This window comes from Uranotaenia lowii, chromosome 1 (genome assembly GCF_029784155.1).
Source record: "Uranotaenia lowii strain MFRU-FL chromosome 1, ASM2978415v1, whole genome shotgun sequence".
NCBI lineage: Eukaryota > Metazoa > Arthropoda > Insecta > Diptera > Culicidae > Uranotaenia > Uranotaenia lowii.
In genome coordinates, this window is record NC_073691.1 from 213213683 (window position 1) to 213222389 (window position 8707).

Here is an 8707-nt window from a genome sequence, read left to right on the forward strand (position 1 = left end):
GTTGCATCAAAAATGTTGGAATTTTTATAGATTTTGTAGTCATATTTTTTTCAAAACTCTACCATCACTCAAACAGTATTCACTAGCAATCGAATGAAAAGTAGGTTTTATAGACCACTTTTTTGAACTTTTTGTAACCATATAATTAAAAAAAATTTAAAAAAATATTTCTTGTCTCCATGATGTAGACATTAACTTCAGCTTTCATATGCATAAGGCAAATATTGTTTTGGACGTGTAACATATGAACTATACAGCAGTTTTCGTGAGGCATGTTTTTTCGGATTTTTTTTTTCATGCTGAATAACGAGAAAACTAGTAACTTTAGCTGTATATAATGTTCTAAACATATATTACTGACATTATAAGGTTTCTATTGATATAAGTTTTATATGAAGTTCATAATAATTCAAACGACTTAAACAGATTTTACCTTTGTGGTGTCAAAATGACACCAAAAGTCAGAAAAGGGAGTTTTTTTGTCCAGGCTTCCAGGGTTCGTCCATAAAAAAGTAAAGATGCAATATTGAAGAACTTTTGAATTCATTCAGGGTCCCCGAAGAAATTTTTGTATTTTGAAGCTTCTGAAAAAAGTTAAAAGCCTTCAAACTTGGAATGGTGTCAAAATGACACCCTAATGCGGATGAGGGTTAAGAAAATCCGTTTTTGAAAGAAATCGGTCGACGGGAACCAAAGATATTGATAAAAAACTGTTTTTTCATGTTTCTCCCGAAAAAAATGTCTCCACAAACTTCAGGCTCGATGAGCGACCCCTTCCCGTGATCCGATCTGGCCCAAATTTTGCATGAGCGCTTGTACTTGGACTAGGATCAATTTTTGCCTGCAGTCTAATGTGTACTTTATGAGAGGGTTGAGAGGACAGCTTGAAAGTGCAAGGAGCGAATTGAGAAGACCGCTTCCGATTAACAATATATGTGTGGCTCTCAAGCGAGTTGAAAAGACAGCTTGAGTATATTGACAAGAATAACCTATCAGATTGAGAGGAAAGTTTGAGATAAGAAGAGCCAGTCAGGCGAGTCGATGGAAGGGCATAGATATATATCATAAAACGTCAACCAAAACAATCAAGCAAAATGTTAACAAACAGCAGGCTACATGACTTTAGACTAAGGTTGCCAGAATTTTTTTCCACTCCCATCCGGGCCTAGCAATTCCGGGCATTTTTTCAAAAAAACCTGGCAAAATCCGGGCATGGATTTCAATTTTTCAAATCCAAAAACCGGGCAAAATTTAAGTTTAATTATACATACATTAATATTTTATTAATGTAATTGCAGACTTCCAAACACTTTTTGAAATACTTAAATATTTAAAGGTTTATAAAAGTAAATCAGCGAAATTATTTGAAACAACCGTTGAAAATTTCCATACCGTTAATCGATTTTGCTAAAACTTACTCAAAAACTTTGATTTTTTTTGGTTTCTTTGCGAAAATTATGAAAAAAATCCGGGCAATATCCGGACTGTTTTCACGATATCCGGGCAACCGGGCCGGACCGGGCTTTATCGAAATTTTGCATCAAATATCCGGGCAAACCCGGATAAAACCGGGCAATCTGGCAAGCTTACTTTAGACTATTACAGTACAATTTGCCAATAAAGTGTACTCTATTATGTGTTGCCTACTTGGTTGAATAATTCTACTGAATCAAAGCTATCAAAGCAAAGGGAATTCAATAAAGTGCGATTTTTCTTAGATTGAATTTGCTCATTTTCTTTGAGATACTTTTATGGTCATGGTTGTTGTAATACAACAATTTTTCCGCTGAACAACTTTGTCGAAGACTGTAACTTCGTATTTTATTAGACAACAAAGTTATTAGGTGTTGAATTGGGGTATGTCTTTTGGCATTGATAAACAATCACAGCAAAAAAAAATGTAACGATGGACGATGTAATTTCTGGAGACGTTGTAGTATTAGGGATTTCTGTTGAAATAATACATCTAAACGATGTACACAATGTGAATACGTCGTGTGGTGTAATATCACAACTTTCTGTGTGATATCGCATCAAGTAGTCAATGTTTTCTTCAATTGACATTCAAATTTCTTTCTTTTCAAAAAGTTAGAAACGGATTACGGACCTCAGCTGTATTTGTTTGGCGTGTAAGTACTACCAAAATTAAATAAAAATGTAAGCAAACCTATCGCTTTGAATATAATTTCAAAATTTTTCATTTTTAGGAAATTTGGCTCATTTTGCATCAGCGGTACAATACATACCAGAAGGTTTCAAACAGCCGGATACATACTGACGATGTAATTTTAAGTAACATTTGCGACACAAGTTATGTGCAGGTATTTGATGTAATTTCACAATACTTTTTTTGCTGTGAATGCATTAAATTGACATCACTGCTGGGTGCCTAGCGAGGTATTGCAAGACTTCTTTTCATGCAATACTTCGTGAGGCTTCAGCAGTGATGTCAATTGAATTTATGGTTTATCAATGCGAAAAGACATACCCCTGTTAAACAGCTAATAACTTTTTGCCTAATAAGGTACGAAGTTACGGTCCTCAACAAAGTTGTTCAACGGAATATTTCCTTGAAGAAATCTATAAATTGGCACAACAACCATCAGCCGGCTCGGTTCCACAGAAGAAACAAAAATTATGTTGATTTTTCAGTACAAAATATTCAATTTTCCCATACAAACCTAAAAGTTCAAATTTACTCATGTAAACGTTACTTAAAAATTCTGCAAAAAATGATGATCCATGATGAGTTTTGGACCAAGACGAAGCTTTTTAGACCCCAGGGTTTGGGAAATGCAAGATTGACCCCAAATCGACTCAGTCTATTGTTGTACGTTAAGCAACATCCATTTCTTGTAATTATTCTTTTACATTTTGTTGGGGATAGGAGGGGATGTGAGAAAGAATTAAATCGACACTTGGTCATTCAACTCGAGCGTGCACGCGAGTTAGTCAGTTTTTTTTAGTTTATTCTTAGTGTCCCCTGTTCGATCGACGCACACTTTTTTCAGTCATATTTTTAATCAGTTTTTGCCACCAATGGTTTCTCTAATCTGAATTTTAGGTGGCTGCATCCTCTTCCTTCAAATTCTGCTACTTTTTGGCCCAATTCTTTTCTTTTGAAAGAAACTGAGAGCAATTTGGTGGATTCAGCTGCATCACAGGATTTCAGAAATATTTTTACATCAATTTCTAAATAACACACGACGTATTACAGGACACGATACTTAACGTTTTTACTAACGTTAGTAAAAACGTTAAGTGTCGTGTCCTGTAATACGTCGTGTGTTATTTGTGTAGCATAAGTTTTTACGTTTAGCACAACCAGTAAAATGAATCAATTTCTAAACTTAAAAGTAGTTTTCGGCTGTCGCGATATAGACTTATTCTAAAGTTATTCATTGTTCCGTACATTTTTTTCTTCAAAAACTTGTCTTTGGATTTGTACAAAATAGCAAGCAGTTTCCTGCAATCTGATGATTTTGAGTTTTGTTAGACAAATCCCCATTCAAGTTAAGGTTAAGAGCTGATTTGATATTATACCACATTATATTTCGATGTATTTTCAACATGTTTCTATACAAACTATACATATTTTTTTCTACAACTCTGTACAAAACTATAGAAAAACTGAAATTTTCCCAGTGGCTCAAAAAGACAACAAAACTTCCAAATTTCAAGATCAAGTTAATCTGACTTTTTTTACAGAATAGTTGAAATTGAGGAGCAATACAATGAATAGATACCAATTTGGTTTTATTCGTTTTAAAAATTTATGTAAGTCTGTCAATTTGATGCGAAAGACATGATTTTATACCGGGTAACAAGATTCGTGAAACAATAAGATATTGAAATTTTAGGGCTAAACATTTTTTTTCAATCTCCATGATTTTACATTCAAAAAACGAGCATAATAAATACTGGGAAAATCATCTTTTTAAACCAGAAAAAAACCGGGAAAAACTTTGTTATTTCCATATGAAAAATCGCTAGCAACCCTGAGTTTTGCACCACAAAAAATGTTTTTACTGGAATGTCTGCTAGCAAAATCTGACAAAAACAAAGCTAAACCATCATGATATTGAACTTCAAGTATTGAGTTAAGATCGTTGATTGTGACATGTTCATACAAGATTACTTTTTCTAAGCTTTTGAAAACAGCGAAAACCAGAGTTTTGTTTTGAAAATTGTTGTTTTTCCACAAGAGCAGAGTCTTGGAAAATCTTTATAATTATTTTCAATATTTCAATCTGCAAGGAAAATTCCCACGACCAGAAATACTAAATTAGACTGCTGGAATTTGTTAGAAATAGGGTTTTCATAAGTTTTGTCGTCCATCAGAAATAAGCTGCCTCATTGCCTCGGTACCGGCTATAAAGCTTACAAGCTCTGAAACTAGCAAAAATTTGTTGTTTGAGGTTAGGTTTTAAAAACTCATAGCTCTTTTAGCTTATCGGAGAAACAATTGCGGGTCATTTCAGCGATCTTCCCTGATGACCCGTAGTTGCCTAGCATATGTTTCCCATCAACGCATGATCCAAACTTTGTGGACATTTTTGACAGTGTGCAATACTTTTCCACCACTCAAGCACACGCAAAATAATTTTCACTTAAAAAATAAGTGACATCTGTAGTAAATTCTCGCCATACGTAATTTCATTTGAATTCTAAGTGATGGATCAAGTGAATTCACTTAAGTGACCGGTCAAGTGAATTACACTAAGACGTTCGAGTGAAATTTATCTGAATTTCTAAGTAAGTTTCTAGTCAATTATCTCTCGCATTTTTAAATAAAAGAACATTTATAGAACACCACTTCGATTTCAAATACTTACATTACGCTTTCGCCATAAATTTATTGATTGGAAAATTCCATCGAAATCCCAAGGCAGATCGGTTACTGCGGATAGTGCGACTTCTAAATCTTCCCTGTTGCAACCCAGAAAATCTGTCCAGTTCAACCCACAAGCTGAAACATGATAACACCTTTTAATAAGTTTTTCTTACATCACCTTTAACACAAACTACCGCCAAAATCGCCTAGTAAAAAATTGGGAAAATCTAAATCCAGCATAAGCTGCTTTTTTTAATTTGCCATTTTGAACTTTGAAAATAAACACAATTACAACCCGACATTCACTTGAAATTCAAGTGATGGGGAAGTGAATATTTTTTTCTCACTTCAAATTCAAGTGACGACTGAAGTGAATGTGGAGGAAATCACTTGAAATTTAAGTGACTGCCAAGTGAAATGTATATGTCGCACTTGAATGGAAGAAAATCACTGGATCCTTGTTTTTAAGTGAAAAATCATTTGTATTTTAAGAGTGAATTTGGGTTCAGTGCACAGATTTTTTTTGAATAATCAACGATTTGCCAGCTATCGATTTAGTAATGATGGATTTTGAAGAAAACTGTGCATTTTTTTCTTTTTCTCTTCCATTGTTAATATTTCCAAAATACGTTTATTTAAAATTTGTATAAATAGATCGGATAGTAGAACTTTTTACAGGCTACAAAATGCTATCAAATTTGTGTTTGTCCGATAACTAAAAAAATAGCTATTAGCAAAAGATAGTTTCCCATTTCTAAATTAACTTAGCTCTATTTAAGATTCTTTTTACAACAATCTTTATATGAAATTGAAAACTTATTCACCGATTGCCTTTTTTTTGTTACATTTGTAAGATGCTCAGGATCAAGGACTAATAAAGCCCATAAGTACAGAGAATTTTTCTAAACAGTAGGTTAAAAAACCGACTTTTTTACCATTATTAAAAAATCTAAAAAATTAGTCGACGAAAATTCCGTAGTCCCATGTCAACATAAACTAAAGAAATATCTTTGAATAATACGAACTCCTGTTTTTTTGAAGAAACGAGTTTTAAAAATCCAAAGTATAAGGAGACTATCAAAAGGGACAAATTACTTAACAGATCATTGTTTTGCAAACCACGGTGTAGTTGATGGTATTTTTATCTTCTCTGCCACCGGTCATGCGATCGCATCGCATCTTGAAGTTGTATGCCCTAGTGATGCAGCATCACCACGCAAGTTGATGAATTTTGTCAATGGAACTCAGATTACACTTGATGTGGCGTGACTTTAAATTTTTTTTACGGTCGCCATGTATTCACATAGCATTGAAGCGTTTTTGTGCGATGTATATTCCGCAAAAAAATAAATTTAATTTTTTTTACCCAATCCCTTCGACACGTCTCCAATTCCCATATATCAGCATGCAGCATGCAAAACGGAGATTTTTACACTGATGATGATGCCGTATTCCTCGCCATCTTCCCATAATCACCCACTTGTATTCCCGTTTTCCTGCCCGCCCAGCTGTAGGGAATGTTCGTCCTTTTGCAATAAACCGGCCAGTAGGTCCCTACGATGATGGGGTGCCGCGCCGTAGAGAAAGCTCCTAAAACTGCATGGGAAGAACAGTTTTTTCACTACTTTTCCGCTTGAAAAGTGTAATATTTTTTCTTGCAGCCTGATCTCCGTGGATCCCACTTTCCTCGCCGCACCCAAACACCCCTTCTTCCGATGGGCTACGGGCGATGAAAGGTGTTGTGCATCCGGCCGGAGAACGAGTCTCTTGGGGAAAAGTTTATGCGATTCCGGTTGTGCCGCCGACGACGACGCCCGGAAAAGTACACGAAAGTTTACTTCCTCCTTCGAGGGCGTTGGAGTTTGTGCATCCTAGGACTGACAGGGTGCGTCGTCGTTGTAATCGTTTGTGATTAGGTTGTTAACGTCTCGCTGAACGTTTGCTGAATATCTGTGTGACTGATACCGCTTCCAACTAGCTTCATATTGGAGACTGAAATGAATGCTTAATTTTGTTTCATTTTAAACTGGTTATTGTTATATGATCACTTAATTCAATAAAAATCATTTTGCGTTTCAACGTCAGCGCCAATTACAGAACCAAAAAAGAAAGGAAATTCCAAACGTTTCGCAACAGATCTTCCTTCCCCCACCGCAGGCGATTTAGCGATCTCGAACGCTGAGGGGCAGAAATGTAACGAATTATTATTGCTGTAGAATAATTATAGCAGCAGAGTTTCTTTGCTGACTGTCTGCTGTCTGTAAGCAAACTCAGTAATTAAGAATATTCAACACATCAAAGCGAGTTTGTGTGCAATAATGCTGCGAAAGAACTGAAATGCAAGCTTGTGCTAGTAGAAGAAGTCGTGAGATGAAAAAAGCTAGTTCACGAGGAAATGTTGCTTGTACTAGAAAAAGGCTCAGAATGAAAGGAAGTAAGCAAAAGAATAAAAAAACACCACTGAATGGCAACTCAGCTGTTGATGAGCGCGTGAAGCTGCACTTATTAATGAGTCCTCCGGGAAGCGCGGAGGGAAAGAACGTGCCAACAGATTTGCGCTGAGGTGGGTCTGATCCGAACATGTACAAATGTACGGACTTGTACCCCAACAAGTGCCGGGGGATGAATTGTTGAAAGGAAAAGGGGGAACGTGCTTCATGGTAACGCCAACTAATTTGCAACGCGCGGTTTTCTCGAAATTTGTATCACTTGTGAAATAAAAAGCTGTTCCCAATCCTCTCGCCTTGTGGGTCGGTCTGCCGTGAGCTGGCGTTTTGCTTTGAGTCTTGTTCAAGTTTGATGAAAAGACCATTTGGAAAATGAGCTAATTACAGTGCAATTAGGCTGAAGTAAAACAGTGTGGTCTTTTTTATTTATTTTTTTTCTCTGATGTTAAATCGGTGTTTAACCTGAGGAATTGTTAAACACCACTTAATTTGCCTAATTTCAAATGATGATGTTTTGCTGATTGTAAAGCTGACGATTGATTCTCAAAAAAAGCTAAATAAGGGTATGTGTACGATCTACACTATAGATTTTACAGTGTAGCACACTTGCCAAATAAGAGTAGAATTGATAATGCATAAACAGTTAGTTTGATTCAAAATTACTGCCAAATCATATAAAACGGAACCTGCGGTTAGGGTCTAAATATATGACCCGAACTGTACATTCTCCAAGCGATATCTCAGGAACGGTTAAAGATAGATAGGTACATGATTTTTCCCGACTTTTCCCAAATGAGGAGCTCTACAATTTCTTATTTTTAGGTTATCTAATAGGGTTACCAGAACCACTCAGCAAAAAAAGGAAAATTTGTCGGTTGGGGTCATACCGATTTTTGTAAAAACTACCATCTAGAAATCTTCCAAAGGTCTGCTATCAGATCAGATCAGATTTTCAAGGAATACCTTTATGTCAAATTGTCCTTAAAAAAAAATGGGTATTTTGTTCAAAAAATAACTCCTTTTGTTATACAGAGATGAATGAACTTTTGGTTCAAAGTCTCTCTAATCAAACAATCAATCAATCAATCAACTCCTTTTGTTGAAGTCATATTGAAAAACTTTTGATTCGTACGAATTCAAACTTATTGGGAACTCACTTCAATTAACTCAAGAATTTTAAATCTGCACATTTGATTCTTTTCATGTTAAAATACGGCTCAGTGAATTTCTAAAATCTTTCGCTGTATGTTTTTCGCGGGTTGTAATGTGATAGAATATAACAAAATGGTAATCCGGGTCCATATGACTCAAACCGGCCTTTTTTGACCGTAAAGGAAGAATAAAAAAAATCTTAAAACATCGATGAGGGGTTAACCCTTGCAAAATATCTTGCAACTTAATATTTCAACGCTTCCCCAAAAATGAC